General features: G+C 35.2%; 1 pseudogene; it reads left to right on the plus strand.

Moving 5' to 3' along the window:
• The window catches only part of LOC107849827, a 42,043-nt pseudogene that overhangs the window by 25,562 nt on the left and 6,847 nt on the right, over positions 1-9,634 (plus strand).

Below are 9,634 nucleotides of genomic sequence, written 5' to 3' on the forward strand. Positions count from 1 at the left end.
TTCAATCCAAACAATAGCGGTACCTCAAATTGTTGGATTCAGATAATTCACTCAATGGTTTGATAGATCACACAGAAATTTTTTCAAGACAAGAAGAGAATTTGTATTTCAGAAAATTCATACCTAAACCTGTGGATGAAAGCAGGTTTATATAGCCAACATGTGCCTCTTCTGAAAAGTGCCAATGGTTCACTTAAAAGGTGTGACCTTTCTGGAAAAGCCATGTCTATTCATCCAAAGAATGTGTCTTCTCCGAACAGGCATACCATTTCATGAATCAGTGTGTCATTTCGTTGAAGGGTTGCATCCCTTCGTTTCAGCACTCCATTATTTCGAAACACTATTTTGGAATCTGCATGCATGCATATATATGGAGTATCAAAACATAGGAAAAAGTTTTGGTTTCCCCTTTGGTATTTTCAAACTAAATTTTTGAATTTCTGTCAAATAAACTTTGTCCAAAAAGATAGATCTCATCGATCGATTGACAAATCCGAAGCCGAAGCTAAGTGAGCGACGACGACAGCGCAAGACATCTCTTATTTCTTGCCTCACTTACCATGTGGAGTAAGTGTTCCTTATTTTAAACACTCACAGGTTCTTTCATTCCACCAATGTGGGAGAAAGAGTGAACTTTTCAATTTGGGAGTACACTTTCTAAATTAGTGTCTCCCTTCTTTCCACCATTTTTTCTTCATTTTTCATTCACACTTTTTCATATGCTTTGAACCCAGCACTCTGTTCTACTGGCAAATTAATGGTGAGCAACTAGATTCATCTCTTAAACTGCTTTGTATACCAAAAAAAATTCTTATGCAAACTCGTACAAGTTACAATATGTATTCTGGATGACCTTTAACTGATACCTGATAATTAATGTCAAAAGATGGTCAAACCATAAAAACGTTCTAGATAACTGATTATGTTTGTTTTTTTAAACAGAACTCAGAGATCTGACATGTTTGTTGTCATCAAATTTTTGTTCCTGAATTTTCCTTCATTAGGGAGATTTTAATGGATGACTCTCTTTCTGTGAAGAATGCATTTTAAATTCTGATGATAGTTAGGTGAAATCATTTTTAGTTCCACTGGAGGTGTTACTTTTATACTCTCTCTTTCTCTCTAAGGCAGTGGGAAGCACTTTTTATAACTATTCATCCTGGTGATAGTCAGATGAAAACTAATATGGACGATTTTCAATTTCTATTTTAGGTATTATCTTTGTATATGATCTATCTCAAAGGACAAAGACAAGCTTGCAGAAGTGGGCTGTAAAGATAGCAACAATAGGGACATTCTCGGCTCCTCTAGCTTCAGGTGGTCCTGGCGGTCGCAGATATCGCTGCAAAAGAGGGTGTTAGAGGAAGCAGTGGCAATCTCATTGATATGGCTCGACAGTGGGTTGAGAAGCAAGGTCTACTTCCTTCTAACGAAGAGATCTCATTGACCGAGAGTTTCCTGGTGGTGGAGGTCTTATTGCAGTAATTTTATACAACACAACTTGTATGGATTTACAATTGAAAACTTCTGAAGAGTGATCTTGTTTTGTTATAAAAATCAATTGTCTTCCGGGCAACATAAATTTTTAGTGCTTAAGTTGTTACTGCAGAGGGGTTCGTTACGTATTTGTCCATGCTAGTACGTTAATGTCAGCTTTTGTTGTGGTCTCACACAGTGTTCACTCTCGTCAAGCCAAGTCTTTATTGGCGTAGCAATATAAGTTTTCATCTTCTTGAGTTAAAAATGCTTATTAAGACTAGCAGTTTAGGGAGGTGCATGCCCAAAGGTTTCTTATTTAAATCTGAAGGAACTCGCGTTACCTTATTTTCAGACTTCTTCATGTTAGGATTTTTGCACTGATTTTCTTACAAAAATTAATTTTTACTTTTTCTTGTAAGGAAAATAAAAGTAATCATAAATACTTTTACTTTTCCTGAAAGAAAAATATAAAACTTTTTTTATTTGGCAAACCTCTTTCTTGGAGGAAAGGTTTTGGACATCTATAAATAGAAGATCCCCTTCTCATACCATAACACAATAGCATCCACAATGTAGTTATCAAAGAATCTTTGTTTAGGGGGAGATTTCTCCCAATAAGTTTTAGGATTTTCAATTTTATTTTTCATATGTAGGCCGTTTGGCCAAACCATATCCAATAATATATTTTTTATTTAATTTTTCATGTGTCATCTTATTTATCGTCTCATAGTTTGCAACTAATAGCTTCCACATGACGCCTCTCGATTTCGAACCCAACAAGGTTTTTTTTTTTTTACTAAAACATGATTATTATATAGTTTGGTCAATTGGCTTGCATATAAAAACCTAATATAAAAGAAAACATAAAACTATTAGAGAGTTTGATTTTGAAACCGCTTTAAACCTGTTTAATCTCGTCTCACCATACCATTGAACCATTAAACCGTAAGCTCTGATACCACTTGTTGGGTTCGAAATCGAGAGAGCGTCATGTGGAAGCTTAAAGTTTGCAAACCATAAGATGATAAATCAGACGACAAAGAAAACTAAACTAAAAACATAATAATATTGATATATTTTGGTCAAGAGATCTATATATTGAAAATCTAATATCGAAAAACATTAAAACTATTGAGAAAAATCTCCCCCTAAACAAGACTCTTTAAACGACTACATTGTAGATGTTGATATGTTGTGGTATGAGAAGGGCGTCTTCTATTTATAGATTTCCAAAACCTTTCCTCCAAGAAAAAGGTTAGCCAAATATGGAAAAGTTTTATATCCTCCTTTCAGAAAAAGTAAAAGTATTTATGGTTACTTTTATTTTTCTTACAAGAAAAAGTAAAACTTAAATTTGATAAGAAAATTGGGGCAAAAATCCTAACAGTTCAAAGATCTACAACTGAGCATTTTCTTGTGTTTGAAGAGGGAAAAAAATGGTTGCCTACTACTAACAGTCTTGGTATATCTGGATGGGAATTGCTATATTTCATACATGAAGAAAGAGATTGTTGACTTAAATAATCTGCCAACTGAACCTAGGGGACAGGATGTGTTTTCCTTCATCCATTTTTCATTTCTCTCCTTTTTTGGATAGATTTTTCATGCTTGAAATTCTCTGATCATCATAGGATGTCTCTTCATTACACTGCAACCAAATCCCAAAAAGAAAAAGATAAAAGAACAGTAGCTACTGTGTGACATTGGGTAACCTGAAGCTTTTAAAGAGAAACTTTTTTGCTTTTGGAATAGGCATCTTTTGTTTCCCACCATTTGATTTTTCTCTGATGAGCTTCCTCATTGTGAGGATACTTGCCCATGAATGTCGGTTTCTCTGTAAGAATTTTGGTAAACATGAAGAGAAACAGGTGCATTGAGTTATGGACATCTCTCCAGCCTATTATCAAATTGAAATATAGATATGCTTTCCCTACACCCCAGTTGCTTTCTTTTACCCTTGATTCCCACAACCCCTGCCCCAGCAACTATCCTCGAAATTTTAAACATGCATCCGGCTGTAGTAAGTCTTGTAATTAACAATAATGATGGCGAATGTTGAGTGTATGTCATTGCTCTTAATTGATGTAAGTTTATACATGTCTTTGATAAATGGTTAGTATGAAGTTCAATTTTCTTTTTAAGTAAGTTTCAATGGATTTACATATGTAATATTTTTCACCCCTTGAAATCTTGCAGGCCGCTAAGGGAGCAAGATATGTCAAAGAAGCTGTCATGAAGTTTTTTCGCATGGTCTGTATATTATTCCTTTGCATCTAAAGTAAGATTTACTTAAATGAATTTTTGACCAAAATAAGCCATTTTTTGAACCAATTCATCAAAATAATATGTTTTTTTAAAATTTTACAAAACTAGTATAAACGTACTTCCCAGTAACGTATTACTTTATTATTTTATTAAAAAATGCAAGATTAAAAACTGACGGTGTTTGACTTTTAATGGACCATAAAACGTTACTTATAATAACGTGTTATAAGTAATTCGTTACTATGAGTAACGTTTTTCAACCAAATAAAAATCAAATGCCTAATTATTTTAGGGGAAACCATTGCCCTAATTCTGAAATGAAATGAAAATTCTCTCATCTCTTTGCCACTGCCCTAATTCGAAGAAGAAGAAAAATTTGTTGTGTGTCTTTCGACGCCTCTAGCTACTCCATCTTGTCTCTTTCGACGCCTCGAGCTACTCCATCATCTAAGTAATTGTTGGTTCAGCTGTGTTTGGATTGCGGAAGGCTAGGCTCAACGTCATAGAAAGGGTATTTTTGGTACGAATCTACTCTCTATTTTTCTAGACTCAACTTGACTGTCTATTTTAAACTTTAGTATTTCCCAAATTTTACTCAACTATGCTCTAAATTATGATTTCGGAACAAATGGATTTAAATTCTTTTCAATTTTGGGATATTTTTTAAAGGAGAAAGGATATTTGTAGACTTTGCTCATACTTAAGAGAACAATTCTTTCCTTTTTATGGATGATTAATATGTTCATTATAATGAACATATTTACTTATGTATAGGTACTTTTATATGGCTGGTAGTAGTTCATACAAGCTGGATCCTGGGTCACTTGAACCGTCTGTATTAACTCAACAACTTACTCATAGGTCACGGGATATATGGGATAGAAGTGCTGATATGATTCTTAATACGAGAAAGAGTGATGGAAGTTTTTGGAAGCTTGTAGAAAAATATCCTATCCATCCACGAGTTTTAGAAGTGATTAAATTATCTGGATTGTATAGTGTTTATAGATGTAATAGGCCTGCTATCGATCGTAGTTTGATCACTTCATTAGTTGAGCGTTGGCGTCTTGAAACACATACTTTTCACTTTAGGACAGGTGAAGCAACTATCACCTTGCAAGATATCGAGGTGTTGTATGGATTACCCGTGAATGGTGCTCTGGTACTTGGTATTGAGATGACGAGAACTATTGGTGATTGGCAAAACATTTGTCAAAGATTATTAGGTTTTGTTCCATCTCTCCGGGACTTTACCAGTAGTTTCCTCAAGGTCTCTGCACTTAAAGTGCACATGCTAAGTGAGCCACAATTGTCAGACATGGCAACTCAAGAAATAGTCAATCAGAAGGCTAGGTGTTACATGTTCTGGATGATTGCGGGTACGATGATGGCAGATACATCTGGTTCTTATTTGAAGCTTATGTACCTGCCTATGCTCGAGGACGTCAATGCAATTGGATCTTATAGTTGGGGTAGTACAACTTTAGCGTACTTGTATCATTTTCTTTGTAAAGACTCACAGAGTATCCAAAATGAGATAGCCTGATTTCTACCACTACTTCAGGTATATCTAATAATTCTAATAATTGAACAAATTATTTATTGATATTTCTTTTAGTATATATATATATATATATATATGTATATATATATGTATATATATATATATGTATATATATATATATATGTATGTATGTATCAGGTTTGGGCATGGGAGAGGATCACTGTCCTTAGGCCACAGATAGTAGGAAAAAGAGTTACAGGAGATATTTTTCCTACTGATTTGCGTAGGGGTCCACATGCTACTAGATGGTTTGCACACTTTAGTTGGAATAACACTACTTAGTATGTGCTAAAAGTTTATAAGGATGCACTTGACTCTATGACAGAAGATCAGGTAGATTGTGTATAATTTTTTATCTTTGATTTTACGTAAATTGTAAATATAGACTCATTTGCTTTTTCCTTTTTCATGTAGTTTATCTGGGAACCATATACTGATGATTTAATTGAGAGTCTTCCTGACTATTGTCGCGCTGGATGAGACATGTGGCGTGTTAGAGTTCCAATCTTCTGTTGGGATGTGGTAGAGGTTCACTTGCCTGATATAGTAATGAGGCAATTTGGATTGCAACAGGTGATTCCAACTCCATTTCTATTTGATTCCACCCACTTTCATCATGATCGTCGGGGAAGGCCAAATATAAACTGGGAGTTAGAACATGCATAATGGTTACCTTTTTGGAACGAGCGAGAATAATATATCTGTAATGCACCAGTCAATTATGGGCCACTTCGGTATGACGACCCCTACGTTATTTGGTTCAGGCGTATTACTTGTCTTCTTATTGGTAATCCTAATCCCCGTCCTCAATGCCAATAAGGTTATGTGCCTAATTCAACTGCATATGAAACAATGGTAAGTAGAACTTTGCTTGTCTGATTTTTCTTTATCTAATATATATTAATTATAATCAGAACCTCCAAAGTAGGAACTTAGCTTTTCTTGAATCTTTTTAATGCTTGTACAGTTAAATGATTTTTAATTTAATTCAAAGGCGCGTCATATTCATTCAATGGTTGATAAAGCTAAATCACTTGGAGATACGCCATCATATGAGGACTTATACATGTTTAGAAAGATGGTGCTGGATCAAAGTTTTGATTGTTTGAGATATGTCTATGAGGATGACAGGATTCATATATTAGCCGATTATAGAAGAGATGAGGTGCAACCTGATCAGTTACGTCCCCCTATTCGTAGGCGAGGAAAAGATGGTGTTGCTGGAAGAAGAGAACGTGCTATTGCGAGAGACCAAATGCCTGTTGAAATGAATGAAATGGATGAAGCAATGCAAAATGCACAAATAAGTTCAAAAGATGATCAAGCAACAACTAATCATGATTTTGGTTCCACTTCAATGGGTTGTACTCAGGAATTCACTCAGGCATCAGGTATGATATATCAACATACAGAGATTGTGCCATACATGACTCCAGAGACTCCACAAACTCCACAAATATCAAGGTATCCAAGTCTTTCATCACTTGATAATATATTTGGTAGTTATCAGCCTCAACATTTTAAGAATACCCCAAACTTCACCTCATCACCTGTGCAAATATCTATTGATATCCCCGATGCCACTAATAATTTGGAGAACTTGAACACTGAGATGGAAGATAATGAGTTGGATGATTCCAACAATGAAGTGAATGGTAATGATCCGGAGGATGAAAGTAAAGGTTGTGATACGACTATTCAGTATGATGAACTATCAAAGAAAGAGAAGCGTACAATTATTGCTAAGCTTTGTGGGACTGGTATTTTTTCGTGATTATGTTATTTTTTTTTCAACTTAACTGCACTTTTTTAGCTGAACAGTTGAAAATTGACCTTTGCTTGACAGGTAGTCACTATGCTTACCAGCACGCCGAAAAGAAAAAAGCCAAACAGAAAAAAAGCAAAACAAAAAAAGGCAAAGAGTAATGGAGTTATGTTGGACTCTTCCTTCTTCGATTCCCTTGAACGTGGTCTAGTCATAACTTGGTAATACATGAATACCTGTTCTCTCTATAAGTTATTTTGCTTTCTTATTTTAAGTTTACTTTTCATTGTGCTTAGTTGTTGGAAAGTTGTTAGTATCTTTTTTTATAGCATTTGTTGTCCTTTTTAAGATTTTTGGTTTATATTCTTTGGTGTTGTACACGATTTGGTTTAGCTGCATAAACTAATCTTGAGTTGTGGTGTATGCGAGTTGCTAGTTCACTTTTCATTGTCCTTTTTAAGGTTTAGATTGTCTTTGAGCTGTCATTGCATTTGACTCTTTCCTTTTTTTTTCTGTTAGTATCTTGTTTTAAGTAAAAAAACTAGCAGCAGACATTTGCGGGTGAATGTGTGTAGGAATATGCTTAATTCTTTCTTCCTGTGACACTGTTTTGCTTCTCTTGTTGTCTCTGAGAATCTGCCATAGTGCCATATATTTGTGGTTGTTTCTCATTTTCATAGAAAAAATTGATTTTTATTTATTTTTAGCCAATGGTGTACTCTTATTGAACTTTTGGCTTTGTGGGGTTGTGCTAAAAGTGTCTGTTTTGCTGATTGTTGGAAGGTAGAACAACTTCTTGAGTAAAAAATATTGGTAAAGTTCTGAAAAAGGGGAGATTTTGGAGTTGTTGGAAGGTTTTGTTTCTCCATTGTTTCAATGCTGCTACATTATTGAAGGTGTTGGCTTGACTCGAGGACTGAGAGCTGGAACGGTGTGGATTAACTGTTATGATGTATTTGATACTACGATTCCTACTACTAGTTGTATGTTTTTTGAGTTTAAAGTACCTCTCATTCCTCCGTACGTTGTTAGGCGCATCAACCCAATTTGTGTCATAGCGGGTTGGGTGGGGCTAATTATTGCATTGGAGCTTAGAGGTTTTGTAGGTCTGTACGTATATTGTACTCTTTTGTGTGGAGTGTTGTGCATTTTTTGTGCTCTCATGCTACTCAGGCCTGTGGTTACTGATATGGGTTGCGCTCTCTATTGGTTTGTCCGTGCCACAGAGTCGCCCTGGTGTCTTGACGTGGATTGCTTTAGCGTTTTGTATCCTACTTTTGGCTGTCAGGGCATATTTGGAGAGTAGAGCGGTTGTTGCTGCTGAGGTGGCTACGGCAGAGGGACAGGAGCTGCCTGATGTTGCTAGGCACCCGCCGGAGCCCTGAGAGTACTTTTTTGAAAATCCAGCAACAACAGGATAGTGATGATGATGAGTATTTTTGTATCTGTTGTATGCATATTTATTATTTCAAAATTTTGTTACTTATTTTAGTCTATGGTATCTACGTACCCTCATTTTTAGGTTCAAAGAATTTAAGGGGTTGGTTATGTTTATCAATTATCATGTCGTGACTCCCTTTTTTTCTAGCTATTTCTCGCACATGAGGGTTTGTATGATATTGTGATCTTCATGAAAAAGCTTCACAGTTCATATTGTTTCAAATACTTTTTATATGGTTCTTCAAATTTGTAGTGCTAGTTTTAAATTTCTTTTGTTATTGTTAATGGTGCTCTGGAATGTGTCAAATTTGATGTTGTGGTTCAGCAGTCCATGGTCTATCGGAAACGGTTGTGGGCGTTTTGGGAGAAGGGTTAGAAATGGTTTAAGGGGTAAAATTTGATGTTGTGGTTCAGCTGCTAGCTAGAAATGCAAGTGTTTTACCAGTATTTGTTTGGTGTCCTAACGAAGAAGGGCAATTTTACCCCCATTAGAGTTTCAAAATAGTAGTTAGGTGAATGTCTGAGCTTATTCTCATAGTTCAGGATACATTCGAACCGTATAAAGATTCATTCTTTGGGGCCTCTACAACAATTTCTGCCCATAAAAGAATCAGTTTTGCCTCTATAATTTTTGACTCACAGAAGTGCATTCTTTGGTGCCATGGTTAAAAATCAAACCTTTTGTTGGAAACTTGGACCGAAATAAGTCATTGTTTGAATCAATTCACCAAAGTAATTTATTTTTTGAAAATTTTACAAAATTAGTATATATTCAATAATTCAAATCGTCATTGGGAAGCATAAAGCTTGACACATATCTCAAAATATTATTCCAAAATACCATCTCGACATACGTTCCAAAATCATTCAAAATGCCACCTCGTGGTAAAAGTGTGTAATTCGCAATGATAATTGTTAAATCATATCATGAAAACATTGAGATAATCATATAAATCAAAGTTTATTCATTCAATCATTGGTGGACTGTTTTGATAGGCTGTAGTAGATCGACCATAATATTTTACTACACCAGCCAAATTAGATGAAACTAATTTCATTAGAAAGAGGACTCTTAGAGATTTCCGTTGATATATAGTAGCTCACCCAGATCATTATGTACA

This window comes from Capsicum annuum, chromosome 12, assembly GCF_002878395.1.
Source record: "Capsicum annuum cultivar UCD-10X-F1 chromosome 12, UCD10Xv1.1, whole genome shotgun sequence".
In the NCBI taxonomy this organism is placed as follows: domain Eukaryota; kingdom Viridiplantae; phylum Streptophyta; class Magnoliopsida; order Solanales; family Solanaceae; genus Capsicum; species Capsicum annuum.